Genomic DNA, 16,376 nt, shown 5'->3' with positions numbered 1-16,376 from the left:
TTACAGGGATAGGCTTTGGTCTGGATGGGAGTTTCTTCAGTCGAATAGTGTGGACTTGATGGGCCAAATGGCCTGCCTCCAAACAGTAAGGATTCTATCTTGATTCTCCGATTCTAGATGCAGATAACTGAATGGTGAAACAATCTCCAGAGACAAGTCCACCTCCTTCTGTGTCTGTATCTTACTCTTCAGATTCACCATAACTTTCTCCAACAGGATCGGGTTTGAATGACCTTTTTCAGAGTTAACAATAAATTGAGTCATTGCCTTCACTTGGGTAAAGGATGTTTTTGCAGCCCAGGAATTCTGTTGAGGATTGATCTGTTGTTCTTAGAGCCTGGTCCATGTAATGGATAACAAAACTACACACACCGGAACGCATAACTGTTTCTTGCCCCAGAACAACAGGCACCTTCAAAGGATTTTCTATTCTTCCAAGGACTCGGGGCAATTCCCGAAGGAACTAAAGGAATGTTCTGCTCCTCTCCACACGTTGCCAGCAGATGGAATTCATATCCAGTAATGTCTGCCCACAGTCTACAATAATATTGGAGCTGATTTAAAATGCTGAGCTCTTTTAAAGCTTTTGGTGAGAGCTTCCTCTGGGTTTAGACTGAATGATTTGCATATGTTTCCCAATAGCTCTTGGCTCACTGATGTCTGTTGATTGCTCTTCTCCCGCCATGACTTCAGAAAGAGAATTGGTTTCTGATCACCTGACACATTCCTATTTCTTTTAATCTGAGGCCTTGCTTGGAAATGGTGCCTCATGTAAATTTCTGGAATAATTTCTCAATGACGTGGACATCGAGGAATGATAATTTCAGAATGACCACTTCTCTGATTCTATTCACGATTACATTGATCAGTTGGGTGGCTATGCCCGTCAGGCAGGGGTGAGGCAGACATTCAGGAAAAGGATCAGTGGGCTGAATAAGAGATGTTTGCCAGGCAATGGGGGAGAAAGCAGGGGAAGAGGGACTAATTAGTTAGCCTATTCAATGAGTGAACATTACTACAATGGGCTGAATGGTCTTTTTCTGTGCTGCCGTTTTACAGTTCTTGAAAGTGTAGTCATAGGTAGATAGGATAGTGAAGAAGGCATTTGGTATGCTTACCTTTATTGGTGCAATGAGTACAGGAGTTGGGAGATCATATGCAGCTGTACAGGATATAGGTTAGGCCACGATTGGAATACTGCATTCAGTTCTGGCCTCCCTGCTGTAAGAAGGATGCTGTGAAATGTGAAAGGTTTCAGAAAAAAATTACAAGGATATTGTTAGGGTTGGAGGGTCCGAACTACAGGGAGAAGCTGAATAGACTGGTACTGTTTTCCCGGGAGCGTCGGAGGCAGAGGAGTGACCTTTATAGAGGTTTATAAAATCATGAGGGGCATGGATAGGGTAAATAGGCAAGGTCTTTTCCCCAGGGTGGGGGAATCAAAAACTAGAGGGTATAGGTTTAAGGAGTGAGGGGAAAGATTTCAAAGGGACCTGAGGGGCAACTTTTTCTTGCAGAGAGTGGTGCGTGTATGGAACGAGCTGCCAGAGGAAATGGTGGAGACTGATGTCTTTGCAATATATAAAAGGCACATTGATGGGTATATGAATAGGAAAGGTTTAGAGGGATATGGGCCAAATGCCGGCAAATGGGACTAGATAAATTTAGGAGATCTGGTTGGCATGGATGAGTTGGACCAAAGGGCCTGTTTCCGTGCTCTATGAGTCTATAATTCTATGAATCATTTCATAAAGATAGCAGTGAGAACTTACAATTCTTGTCACTGAGAACCATCTTTTTTCATTTCCTATCCCAATGTAAGGCATAAAGATGATTAAATATGGTCCTTTTAAGTCTCAGCGGGAATGCTAGAACAGATATTAATAATATATGCGACAGCATTACCCTGTGCTTTATTCACAATGGGTGTTGATGGCACTTGGAGAATTGATTAGTGGAATTGGCAAAGGACATAGAACAATGAACGAATAAACTTTATTTTTGGCTGATCACAAGATGTAGAGTATTTTCCATTAATCCAGCATTGATACAATATCTGGGAATACAGGCCTAGATTTTCCTATGACAGTGAGGTTAATGGTACTTGGCCATAAATATTCTGGCAAATTCTGGCTTTGCAATACCACATCCTGCTCTCTTCCTCCTGATTTGAAATGCAACAAGTGATGTCAAGTCAGCAGAGAAGCATTGTAAATGTTAACTAAACCCACTACAAAATGTAAAGCAAATAATTTCAGACTCAATATCCTAATGACAGTGTGATGATAATTACATATGATCAATTCCCTGGGCACTGAAAGTTAATTACAGAGTTTCATTCATTCAGGTTTTAATTGTTGTTGGGGATTTTAAAATGGATAATTTAAAACTTATTTTTCACTTTAATTTCTGTCACTGCTCCATTTATCTTTATCCATCTTTTTTATTTGCTCTCCATTTCTGTTTACTTCCACACAGCCAAATTTATACTGCTGTCTCAATCTTTACATTGTTAACTCCACAAAACATCAACAAACAGAGGGAATGCTGGAGAAACTCAGCAGGTGTGTAGAGAGAAACAGAATTGAAGCTTCGAGTCTGGTATGACTCTTCTTCAGAACCACAATTCTTTGAAATGATTTTGCATCTTGCACAATTTCTGGCCTCATTTTAGCATTTTAATTTTTTTTCCCCAGCAGTGCAGTGGTTGGCCCATACTCCCTGCATGAACTTTAGAGGTTGAGGGGACAGCTTCTCAAGATGCAATGTGTTCTTAGATACCCTGCTACAGGAAAAGTATCTGTGTCCTGATAAAATAATCTGCCTTGCACTCCAGCACGTCTATTCCTCATTCTGATGCTGTTACACAAAAAGAACATTTGTTACATGTTATTCTCTCTTAAAAGAAGCCAGTGATAATCTGTTCCTTGTTGATTATTTCATAACAAATGCAAGGGAGCGGCTACTTTAATAATTTTGTGCCTCTTGAGCCCAGAATTGAGTCAAAGCCAGACTGAAGAAATTAAAGCCTGACTGACAGAATTCCTGGCAAAGTGAGTTTGAACTAGCCTATAAGGGTCTGATTAGAATTCATTTCAATAATTTCCAATTGACCTGTTAAGAAAATAGCTAACAAAATTTTGAATGCCAAATTAGCACCTTTTTTTAAATACAGTAAGGTATTACTTGCCTTTTTTTGTTAGTTAAAATAAAGCATGCCTGATCGGTTCCTCAACGGTGTTCCTGTTTCAGAGGAACTGATGTGGTCCTGAAAGGAAATGTGCAATCATAAAAGTTGACAAGTAGTCCCCAAGATCATGTGTAAAGGCCAAAGAGGTTCCACAGGATTCCTCAGATTGCTGGCTGATTAGCCTACCTCAATATCAGGGATTTAAAATGTATACGAAAATAAAAGGACTTGTCTGACTGTAGCAAGTCTTACAATGTCAGACCATTGCAAAGGATTTCAACAATATTTAAGGCAGAAGCAAATTACTGCAGATGCTGGAATCTGCACTGAAAATAACAAATGCTGGAGATTATAGTGGGTCTGGCCACATCCATGGAGAGAGAACTTGACAGCGGGAGGTGATGGCTGAGTGGTATTGTCATTGGCCTGTGAGTCTGGAAAGCAGGAAAGCATTCTTGGGACTCAGGTTCAAATCCTTCCTCAGCAGATGTTGAAATTTGACTTCAATTAATATATGGAACTAGGAATCTAAGGATGACTGTGAATCCATTGTTGATTGTCCTTATCTGGCCTGGCCTACATGCAACTCCAGACCAAAGCAATGTGGTTGACTCTTAACTGCCCTCTGGGTAATTAGAGATCCCCAGCCAGCAAAGCTCTCATCTTGTGAATGAATTAAGGAAAAAAAGCTAATATTTCAAGCCCAGATGACTCTTCTTCAGAGCCTGGAAATGTTAGCTTGCTCTCTCTCTCTCCATGGATGCTGACTGACCTGCTGTGATCTCTAACATTTTTTGTTTTCTCAACAATATTCAATCAGTGCACAGATTTGCTGATCTGGGTAGAACTCGAATAGACGGGAGTGCTGTGGCAAATGTTTACTCACTAAAACTGATAGGCTGGGAAAGCTTCAAAGAGTGAAACTGAACAGCTTCCACAAACCAAAATAGAGGTAGCAGCCCACATTGTATCTTCTGAGAGAGGAAAAGCAAGGAACTGCAGATACTAGAAACTTAAAATGAAAACAAAGTGTTGAGGATACTCAGCAAGTCTGGCAGCATCACTGTCACTTGGTCAAAATCCTGGAATTCCCTCCTTGAGGGTATTTTAGATCTACCAACGGCACACAAAGGCAGCTCACCTTCTCGAGGGCAACTAGGAATGGGCATTAAAGTGACCCATGACCCAGAAATGAAGAAAGATGTAAAGAAAAGTACTACAGAATCAAAATCTGATACCAACGAAAACAGAAATTGCTGAAGAAACTCAGCACACCCCGTAGCACCTGTGGAGAAACGCATTTAAAGCTACAAGCCTAAGGGTCATCGGATCACAAAAAAAAACCAGCCACTTCTATCTGGAAGGACAAGGGCAGCAAATATATGGAATCACAACTCCCTGTAAATTCCCCTGTAAGCCACTCACCATCCTGACTTGGAAATATGTCACTGCTCCTTCACTGTCGCTGGGTCAAAATCCTGGAACTCCCTTCCTAAGGGCATCGTGCAGTTTGGAAAAAAAAGCAGCGATATGGTGAAGTGTAGTCACTGTGGTGAGTGGTAGCATCCAGCCTTCTGAGAGCAACTCATCTAAAAAAAAAAGAACAAGTGGCCGTTGTTTTTGCCATTTTATGATTTGAAAAGTAAATATCAGTCTGAAAAACTTTTTTATTAAAACAGGTACAATGCCATGGTATCTGTTGTATGGACTTCAAAGGACAGACAAGTGCATAATGTCAGCTACAGGAAACAACAACATTGCCAATGGTGCTTTACTCTGGCAACTCTGCATTGATGAAGTCAGCTTAAATCCCAGAGCAGGATGGGAAATTTAAGACAATTTGGGAAAATTAGAGGCACTCGCATCAAAACATATAACCTTCTTGAAAGGCAAGAATAGACACAGAATGGTTTTCTTGGCTTGGGACATCTACAGTCAAGTGACTCAGTCTCAGAGTAAGAGACAGATCATTTAGGAATGAGATGAGGAAGAAATTCTTCGCCCAGAGGTTGGTGTATCTTTGGAATTCTGTACCCCAAACTGCTATTTGAGTTCCGTCGTAGAGTATGTTCAAGACAGTAATGTTGATGCCAATAACATCAAGGACTATGGGAATGGCACAGGAAAATGGCACTGAGGCATGGTTCACCTGGGTCTGGGATTGCACAAGAGTCACAAGGGGCTAAGTGGCCATCTCCGATGTTTCAATGGGCTTATGTTTGCCAACTTACAATCGACACTGAATTTCCATTTTCAATCTCTGGTGAAACAAAAAAAAATCTTTATTGCAGGGATTCACTGGATGATACAAAAAAAACTAAGCAGATTTTCCTCAGACTTGGGATTTCTAGCAGTTGGACTTTCTGTTTAAGTAGAGCATGATTTGCAAGTACTCAGAATGTTTCACTTTTAAGAAAGCTTTAGTATTGAGTGTGTGGGAAGGGGCTAGGAAATGGTGCTGTCGTACTTTCATAGCTCAGGACCATTTAAGGAAGCCAAAAACTGTGCAGATCCTATTCCTAATTTAGAAGTGCCAAGTACTTTATTGTCATTTGGGAAGCATTTCATCTCCAGCACTACCCTTGTTCACACTTAAGAACTTGTCACAACATAAATGGCTAAACCTTTCCCAGCCCTGTATTTCTACAGATGAATTTTTTTAACACTTTGTGGTTGAGCATTTCAAAATTATGCCATTTTCACTTTCCCTCCTTCCCTTACCTCAAGAAGCCTGGGATCAATCCTTTCTTTATTGCCACTGTTTGACCTGCAGATACTGTCAATAAGATCATGTTCTCTTGTTAATTGCCTGTTTTAAATTATTCAGGGGATGTGGTTGCCACGGGCTGGGCCCAGCATTTATTGCACATCCCTAATTGCCCTCGACAAGGTGTTGGTACCCTGCCTTTGCGAATCGGTGCAGTCTTTGGGGTTTAGAGACATCCAAAGTGCTGATAGGAAGGAAGTCTCAAGATTTTGACCCAGCGATATGAAGGAATGGCAATATACTTCCAAGGCAGCATTGTGTGTAACATGAAGAGGCATTTACAGGTGATGATGCTGCTACATATCTGCTATCCATGTCCTTCTACATGTCAGAGGTTATGGGCTTAGAAGGTGCTTTTGGAGAAGTTTTCATATGTTACAGCGGTATATCTTGTACAGAATGCACACTGCTGCTGCTGTGCATCAATGGTGAAGAGAATGAATGGTGAAGATAGTGATCGGGATGCTAAGCATGCAGGATGATTTGTCTTGGATAGTGTCAAGCTTCTTGAGAATTGTTGAGGCTACACACGTCCAGGCAAGTAGGCAGTAGTCTGTCACACTCCTGACTTATGCCCTGTAGATGATGGACGGGCTTGGGAAATGACAAGAGGTGGGTTACTTTTCACAGAAGCTTCAAATTCTTGTAGCCACAGTTGGCCAGTTGAGCTTTTGGCCACCGGGTTATTCATAGTTGGGGGTTGAGTAATGGTAATATCTTGATTGGCGAGGGCGATGGTTAAATTCTCTCTTATGTGAGATGGTCTGGCACTTGTGTAGCAAAAATGTTCTGTATCTTTTATCGGCCCAAGCCTGTTGAGGAACAAAGTGGTGACCACTGGAATAGTAATCTAGAAGGTGGACAGAAAGCCATGGAGAAGTTCAATAAGTACTTACACAATGTAATTATAAGTCAGAGCTTGATATACCTGCAATTACCATTTATAGCAAGATTTAGTATTAATGTACAACAAGAGACATTACTTTGAAGTTTAAGGCTGAACACAGTTTTAACTCTTCCTTCTCCTCATCCTATTTCCCTTGGACCAAAACTCATATTGTGGTATCAAACCAAAATTATAAAAAGAACTCACCGCAAGTAAAATAGTTCTTGTCTGCTTCATGACTTTTCTATTGCTACTTTGTGCTTTTCATTACTAGGAATGACCAGCTGTTTCTAGAGATGCAACCCTGACAGGCTTAATGTAACGACAGAAAAAACTAGATGGGGAGGCGAGGACTCAGAGCATTATCTGGCTGTCTGTCACACTTTCGCAGTGTTTTTAGGAAGCAATGTGTTCCTTTCACTTGGGCTTGATGAAATGTAAATGTTTATGGAATTTACACTTTGCATCTTTAAACAACCACAAAATGTAAGAGTTTTTTTTAAGCCTGACAACTAGTCAGGGAACTCTAATATCGGTTTAAGTTGTTGTACAGGGAAGTCTGGCAAATGCAATGCTGTCCTTCCTCACTGGAGGTGAGTGGAGACTTTGAGGTTTTCAAAGACTGAAATGCTTTTAGCAACGGAGTAGTAGATTCAATAAATACAGCCCTGCTTCCTGTGCTTACCATTGATTACCATTGTTTAACAAAAACTATAAATTTGGTGCTTTGCAAATGAAGTTTTTTGCATTGCTATCCAAATGCTTTGTTTAGCCAGCAACTGTCAAGGATGGTCTGTTCGTGGTGCGTCCTGTGACCGAGTCACATTTTTTGGCCAGAGCTCAAATCTCTGACTCTGGTTCCACAGATACCCTGCTTCAGTCTGCATTGATTCTTCTCTGTGATTCGGCAGTCTGCTGGTATCCTAGCACGGCACTGTCAAGTCTGGACTGATAGGAGAACACCATCTAGCCTGCTCTGACAGCCAGGTTTTGTAGGAAAAGCGGTGTGTATCTAACCAAGAGGTAAGCTTATGTGTTCCGATTGTGTTACTCCCCCTGCTTTTTGAGATCTGGACATCAATGATGATGCACAGCTTAGTTGCAGAGTTTTGTGTGTGTGTCAATGTGTGTGTGTGTATATATACATATGTATATATTTGACGGTAATCACAATAGTCATTAGGGATTGCCAAATGAATCATTTATTTTGCTATTGGAAGAATGTGACATTCAATTCACATGTATTTGACCCTAAGTTCAACCGGAGATAAACAGTGAAATAGATAGACATTGGAGCGCAGCACTTAAAAATCAGCTGGGTTCAAATTTAGGTGGATATTTTGAGTAATGTTTTGATAGAAGTGGTTCTTTGTAGAATGAACCTAGTAGAGGTAGTTCAACATTTCAACAAAAAAAACTGCTTCTTTCGTCCTTTAGTTCAGTGGTTCATATAAGAAAGGTAGGTTTTAACTTGGGCTGGTTAGGTCACTGATTTATACTTTGCAAGCCTTCTTTAAGGACATTTTAGTTTCAAAAATGAAGATGCAAAATGTCTGCAAGAATTTTGTGCAGTTATCCGTAATAGTTCCCCCTTTTTTATTGTGATAATTCCTGAGTGATGAGGCTTACAATTAATTAGCTCACTGATGAAAACAAAATGGCCTTGCCTGTCTGCAAAACAGAATTAGCAAGCCCGATATCAGCAGGGCTGATAACAAGGATGGGGAATTGGCGAGAACTGACTAAATAACAAGAGCTCATTAAAAAAGTTCTCTGGGATAAAGTTCAATAGGAGCTTTGCAAGCTGGGTGAGGGTGTCCATCACTGATTCAGTGCAGATTCATGCATTGCTTTTACAGCACAGAAACAGGTCATTTCATGTAAATGATCCATCTCAGTGTTTATGATTCACACCAGCCTCCTCCTAGTCTAATTAGTACATCTAACTACATTTTGGTGGATTAATGGTAATGTCCCTGCACTCATGGCCTGGGGAACACAGGTTCAAAAGGCAGCTGCTGGGATTTAAGTTCAATTAATAACTCTGGAGTGTAAAGCAAGTAACACAAGGCTGTTGTAGCCGTGGTGGTAGTGTCCCTATGTCTGAGCCAGGAGGTGCAGGCTGAAGCCCAGCAGTGTATGATAATATCCCTAAACGGGTAGGTAGAAAATACCTATGAGGCAATTCTCTGTACTACTGCCATAAAACTAAAACCAATTGTCATTAAGAACCCATCTCATTCACTCATGTCCTTCAGGGAAAGCAATCTGCTGTCCTTACCTAGTTTGGCCTGCACATGACTTCAGACCCAGAATAAGCAATAAAAAAGTCATTGTTTTCAAGGCAAAGCAAATGGAATTATTTATTGTTCAAAGAATAGAGTATAACAGTAGGGAGGTGCTGCTGCAGCTGTATGAGGCATTGCTGAGACTACACTGAGAGTACTATATCCAGCTTTGGTTCCCTTACCTCTGGAGGGATGTAGTTGCATTGGAGGCACTTTACAGGAGGCTCACTAGTCTGATTCAAGAGGGTTTGTCTTATGAAGAGAGGTTGAACTGTTTCGGATGTACTGTCTGGACTTTGAAAGAATGAGAGGAGATCTATTGAGGTATGCAAAATGCTAAAACAAGTACATGTAGAAAGGACGTTCCCATATGTGCAGCAAACTAGAACAAGAATCCATAGTTTTAGGCTAAAGACTGGCAGATTTGAAACAGAAGTGAGGAGAAACCATTGGGTGGCATGGTAGCTTAGAGGTGAGCCCAGGTTTAATTCCATCCTTGGCCGACTGTCTGTGTGGAGTTTGCACATTCTCCCCGTGTCTGTGTGGGTTTGCTCCAGGTGCTGAAGTTTTCTTCCACAGTACAAAGATGCGCAGTTTAGGTGGTTCAGCTGTGGGAAAGGCAGCGCTACATGGGTGGGATAGTTCAGTGTGGACTTAATGGGCCAGATAGCCTGCTTCCATGCTGCAGAGATTCAATGAAATTACTTCTGTCAAAGCATTGTGACTTTGTGGAATTCACTACTTGTGGCCTGAAAAAATACTAAGGAGGAGTTAAACAGTTTTTAAAGTTTATAATGCGTTGAAGAGCTGTGCGAGCAGGCAGGAACATGGAGCTGAAGCAGAGAAGAGCTCAGCCATGATCATATTAAATGGTGGAGCTGTCACGAGGAGTTGAATTCCCGACTCCTGCTTCTAGTCCTCATGTTTCTATGTTCTACTTCTTTCTCTTACATATGGTTATTTAACTTTATCTTAACTCTGCTATTACCCTCAGCCACGCCCTATGCCAGTGAGTTCCACTTTCTTGCTAATCTGAAGTTTCTTCCAAATTCCTGATTCAATTTATTAGCAACAATGATGAATCCTTGTTTTGAATTTTCTCATTAATTGGAAGCATCATCTCTGCTTCTTTCCAAATTTTATCAAGAAGTGCTGAAATATTTTGCAAAGCATTTTATCTTGGATCCCATTAACTACTGGTTGGTGAGTTATTTGAATGTTTTCACCTGTACATATAAGCAGAGTTTCTGCATGTCTTCCATTGATATAGCCTTACAAAACATTAACTGTTTACCAGAGAAGCTGAGATTGTGTTCAGAGAACAGAATACTCAGAAAAGATTGATTAGATTTGTTCAAAATCACAAGCCAGTTTGACTGAATAAATCAGGAGAAGCTTTTTCCTATTTGTAGGAAAGTTCACAACTGTGGAGAATTTATAGTTCAGTGATAAGAGGAGCAAAATTTTGTTTTACCCTGTGAGTTGGTGCGCTCCCGGAAATAGTGGCGGAGACAGATTCAAGAGCAACTGTAACAAATGGATCAGATAACGATGTAAAAAAGGAAATTTTCCAGTGGGAGATAGCAAGCACTGCTGATGTTGGAGTTGGAGACAACGCAGTGTGGAGCTAGAGGAACACAGCAGGCCAGGAAGCATCAGAGGAGCAGGAAAAGTAACGTTTCGGGTCAGGACCCTTCTTCAGAAAAGTGGACGGGGAAAGAGTTGGTTGGGTAGAGTGGGACGGATCAGAAAACTCTTTCAAACAGGCACAGTGGCCTCTTTTTGTGCCACAGGATTCTGTGAGTCTCCAAAACTGCTTCAACAGTCAAATGCACTTCCATGGTTGAACAGCATAGCTAGAGTAAGGATTTGGGTATGAACTTTGATGTGCCATGCCATTATATGCCCCTTTTTTCCCATGGGATTATCTCCTTAGAAGATACCTTTGGTTTGTTGGATAGAACCAAACTCCAATGTTTGTTTCTTTGATCTGCTAGTGTATAGAACCTAACTACGTTTGTGACTATGTATATACATAAAGATATTTTTTATGAAGAAAGTATATATTTGAAATTAAGAAAGACTGACTCCTTAGAAGATTGGAATTAAATGGAACACAGCTAAGCTTAAAGAAAATTGGCAAGAATTAAAACAAAAAGAAACTGGACTTTTGTCAGAGTTCTGAAAACAGCTTGATAAGTCAATTGAGGAGTTTTGACTAGGAATATCATTCCCTATAACAGACGTGATCCATCTGAGAGGGTTCAGAGAGATGGGTTTTATTTCCCAGGGGTGAGTCATGTGTTTTCTGTTCAGTGTAATGATAATCCATACCAATAAGCCAAAAGGTGGAATGCACACATACTGAGCTGTATTTTGAGAGTACAGTATGAGGCCTGTGGATTTTTTCAATTAAAGATTGGACCTGATATTTTAGGAAAAGCTGCTTTTTTCACTTCATGACAATAGAACAAACAGTAATTAATATTGATTCTTGTCTGCATCCACTCTGCAATTTTATAAGCGCACACTGATTCATAAGATTTCTTTTTCCAATTCTTGCGTGTTTCTGCAATTCTTTGCTGCAGGGGGGCAGTTGAGGATGGATCATTAAGTATATTCAAGGCCGAGATAGGCGGATTTTTAATCAGTCAGGGAATCGAGGATTATAGAGAAAAGGCAGGAAAGTGGAATTGAGGATGATCAGAACAGCTATGCTCTCATTGAATGGCGATGCAAATACGATGGGCTAAATGACTCATATCATATGAAGTGTTGAATTTACTGGGAAGACTAGCACTTGCTGCCCCTGCCTAACTGCACTTGAAAATGGTAGAGAGTTGCCTTCTTGAAATGAAGCTGGTGTGGTGTTGGTACACTGACAGTGTTGTCAGGCGGGGAGTGCCAGATGTTTAACCAGGTGACAATGAGGAAATGGTAATAGAATTGCAAGTCATGGTGTGTCTTGGAAGAGGAATTTGCAAGTGCATGTAAATTGTATCTTCAGGCCTCAGTTGCTTGCACAAAGTGGGTTCATTTCTTCTTTTATTGTGTGGCTTGATGCTGTTCAATGAGTTTGGGATGAAGGCAGACTGAGGAGAAGGCAAAGTCAAAAATCTCCTCCAAACTAACACTACTACATGTTAGAATAAGGCCGTACATGATAATCAGAGATGTACTTGTTGATACATTAGATAAGGACTAATCTCTCCTTCCCATGCGCTCACCTCATGTACTCTAAAAACACTGTAAAGATCTGGTGTATTGCAGTCCAGTGCATTCTTCCAGAGAGTTCTAATTCCACCCACACGGTGCTATTTATACTTAGTGATATGCATCTCCATGACATCATCACAAGGTTACTCCAATGCCCTTACACAACAAATTCCACTTCAACATCTTCCATCTTCAAGTCCCATATAGTGACCATATAGTTAACTCATCCCCAAATACTGGGAGAATTTATATTCTGACAACAATTGACATCAAGTCAAAGAAGGTAGTTTTAAGGAAGCTGACTGAACTCCTGGTCAGAGCCTTGAAGGAGGAAAGAGAGATGAAGAGCGAATTCCAGACGTTCAGGCCTAGGTGGGGGGTGTTTAACGGAGGTGATAGGGGTCTTTCCCACTGGCTGCAAATTTGGTAGAGCCCCATATTGCCCTTATTTGGGAAGGCCAACTGCAACATGTCCCACTCAGGCATTTAACTAGACAGCAGCAGGCATTCTTCCAGGACCCTGAGAATAGAAGCCCTCCTGGCCAATCAGAGGCCTTCTAACTGAAGAGTAGCACCTGCCCCTGACCCCCCATGCCCACCCTCTTTTCAGCGGGCAGTGTCAGTGTGATGCTTAACAATGCCTATGATCATCTCTAGATTACAGGTTACAAATCAGTGATGGTGGGAATGATGGTTCTGTGTTGATTGCCCTGGTTTATAAAGTATCTTTCACAATCTCAGAAGGATCTGGAGCATTTTACAGTGTGCCCATACTTTCTGAGTGTGGAAATACAGCAGTCACGTCGAACACAGCACACTCCCATCACTGCAAGATGATGTTTTGTGAGCATGCAAGACTCCCTGTAGACTTCCCTCAAGAAAAACAAGGTAGATGCCAATACATGAGAGACCATCATTCAGAAAGAATTCACTTGGAGGAAGCTCCTGAATGAGGGACACAATTCTTTGAGAACACCCATCAGCACAAGGGAGGATGGAAAAGGAACTGAAGAAAGGAATGGCAGTGATCTTGAAGCCAAGGACCAAGTCCACTTCCCAGGAACATCTACCAAATATGTGATCAGGCATAGGGCTGTAGGATTGGGCTCATTAAAAGGTTAAAACCCATGACTACAGAAATGGAATTTCCGAGGTGAACAGTCACACTCATTAGCAAGTGTTTGCTGACAACAAGATATTATTGAAGGTTACCTAATGGCCAGGACATCAGGAAAGAACACTGCAAAACAAAAACAGAAATTGCTGGAGAGGCACGGCAGGTTTGGCTGCATCTGTGGAGAGAGAGAGAGGTAGAATTAACAGCTTGAGTCCAGTGACCTTCCTCAGAACAAGGGTCACAAGACTCAGAGACTCAAACAATTCAGTTTCTCCAGAAATTTCTGTTCTTCCATGCATTCTCTTTTGGGCTTCCATAGAGTTTGGCTTAACCTTAATGCTTCCGCTCCTGCTAATACTTCTTATTCCCAGTATCGATTCACAAAACATCATCTTGGACTGGAACAGAGCTGCAATGGGATATGAGCCAGATAGCACTTGGAATATTTCAGTCTAGTAGTTGCTGTTCTGCAGGTCTTAAATGCAACATTTAGGCATTGAGCCAGCTGATGTCTTTTACCCCTTGTTACAAGTCAGTATCTCCGTCTAATTGCTTGTATGAAAACAGCATTTACTGATCAACGCTATTAACCAGCAATAAAATCGAACCTTTGTGGCAAAAGCTATTTCTTTTTCACTGACCGTGGAAAACTCTTATGGGCAGGTTCATGTATGATCCTCATTAATTTAATATGAACATTTGCTTCAAACATTCACTCTTATTTGCAAAACAAATATGGGTAATATAATACAGTGCATACATTTTTAGTTCTTCCCATAAAGCATTAACTTTGCTTTTGTATTTTTCCTGTGGATAATACGCTGCTATAGGATGTCATGAGGAATCTAGTGTGATAACAAAGTGCAGCTTTGAATATCTATTTAGAACTCACTAAAAGGTCTATACTGGAATTGTTTTACACTTTCATGGGCATGAGCATCAAATTCAAGGCTGTAACGTATTGCTCATCCCTAGTTACTCTTAAGCAGAAGGTAGTGTGGAGCCACTGTTTGGAACTGCTATAGCTCATGTGCTGTAGGTAGCCCTGCATCACTGTTACAGACAGGGTTCCCAGATGTTAACCCAGCAACACTGAAGGAACAAGGATATATGTCCAAGTCAGGCTGACTTGGAGGGGAACTTGCAGTTAATGGTGTTCACACGTATCTGCTGCCCTGGTCCTTTTAGATGACAGTGGTCATGGGTTTGGAAGGCAATGTTTTAATAACCTGAGTAAATTTCTGCTTCCTTGTGACTCTCCCTTTGTCCAAGGAAATGATGCAACTCATCACCGTGAACCGGGCCCCTTGCTGCTTGCATGCCTGTAATTGGGTTTCCACTGCACCTCCCTTGCGAGGATTGGGGTGGAGGGATGGGTGCAGTAGGTGATGTCGCAGGTTTCTGGTGTTGTAACAATCACTTGTCTGACATCACATCATTAGTTGCAGTTATCAGGATGTAGAGATCTGTTCTCCGTGTGGCTTCCATTTGTCAGCCTATAGACCTGTGTGTGTCTGGATATTTTTTAATCAACCTGTTCGGACAGGCTATGATGCATCTCTGCAGCAGGGTGGGTTTTGTACCCAGACTCATTAGCCCAACATTACCTCCACACAACAAAACCCTTTTTGACATTCACAGTGTTCTCTGCTGTAGGGGAATTCTATCCAGGTTTTTGGCATCATTCTGCATTGTAAGGCAGACATCAAGCCAACTAAGCTAGCTACCTTCCTGTGTGTGTGTGTGTGTGTGTGTGTGTGTGTGTGTGTGTGTGTGTGTGTGTGTGTGTGTGTGTGTGTTTGTGTCACTGTGTGTGTGTGTGTGTCTGTTAGTGTCAGTGTGTGTGTGTGTGTCAGTGTGTCTGTGTCAAAGTGTGTGTGTCTGTGTCAGTGACAGTGTGTGCCTGTGTGTGTGTGCCTGTGTGTGTGCGTGTATGTGTGTGTTTGTGCCAGTGTGTGTGTGTCTGTGTGTCTGTGTCAGTGTGTGTCAGTGTGTGTGTGTGTCTGTGTCAGTGTGTGCCAGTGTGTGTGTGTGTGTGTGTGTGTGTGTGTCTGTGTCAGTGTGTGTGTGTGTGTGTGTGTGTCTGTGCCTGTGTGTGTGTCTGTGCCTGTGTGTGTATGTGTGTCTGTGTGTGTGTGTCTGTGCCCGTGTGTCTGTGTCTGTGTGTGTGTGTGTGTGTGTGTGTGTGTGTCTAAAGTAATAAGATCTACCTACCCTTAAATTCAGACCGATAATCTTGCAAACAAACGTTATGTATCTTAGATGTATTGTAGCTATCTAATAACTGGTTATGTCATAAACCTTTCAACAAGGTTCGGCAGGAGTGATGCTATCTGCTGCTTATGACCCTGTTGAGATCCTTCCACACACACATGATCACTGGGTTAGACTGTCACCAACAAGAAGCATTGGTGGCAGTGAATCTACCCAAGATATCCCAGATGGTTACAGCAGAGAATATACAAGTGGCTGTTGGATGGTCGCAGGTTTCTGGGTGTTGGAGGGTCACAGACTATGCCTAAGATGAGGGCTAGGCTGTGAGTGTTCCTTTAAATTTATTGACCAGCATCTTCTGCTGCTTGAAATGTGTGCGTCGTGCACTCACCTGTGACCCATACAGTCCTGTGTTCATCTCCACTCCAAGTTTGAGCATATAACATTCGCAGCTATTACTCCAATGCAGAACTGAGGGAGGGCTACACTGTCCAATGTACTCTTTAAGATAAGACATTAAATGACACGGTGGTTCAGTGGTTAGCACTGCAGCTCACAGCGCCAGGGACCTGGGTTCAATTCCAGCCTTGGGCGAATGTCTGTGCGGAGTTTGCACATTCTCCTCGTGTCTGCTTGGGTTTCCTCCGGCCTCTCCGGTTTCCTCCACAGTCCAAAGATGTGCAATAGGTGGATCGGCC

The 16,376-nt window shown here is 41.7% G+C and overlaps 1 protein-coding gene across 9 annotated transcripts in view; it reads left to right on the top strand.

Moving 5' to 3' along the window:
* The window catches only part of bmpr1ba (bone morphogenetic protein receptor, type IBa), a 466,435-nt gene that overhangs the window by 401,378 nt on the left and 48,681 nt on the right, over positions 1-16,376 (top strand). Inside the window, exon 1 of one of the 9 annotated variants that reach the window (XM_048542733.2) lies at positions 7,754-7,866. The exons of the other annotated variants lie outside the window; for them this stretch is intronic. The gene's annotated coding sequence lies outside the window, so the exon portion shown is untranslated. Of the gene's footprint in view, positions 1-7,753; positions 7,867-16,376 lie in introns of those variants that run through there. 9 annotated transcript variants of the gene reach the window in all.

Source organism: Stegostoma tigrinum, chromosome 1 (genome assembly GCF_030684315.1).
Source record: "Stegostoma tigrinum isolate sSteTig4 chromosome 1, sSteTig4.hap1, whole genome shotgun sequence".
Taxonomy (NCBI): Eukaryota; Metazoa; Chordata; class Chondrichthyes; order Orectolobiformes; family Stegostomatidae; genus Stegostoma; species Stegostoma tigrinum.
This window is presented reverse-complemented; position numbering and strand designations above follow the sequence as displayed.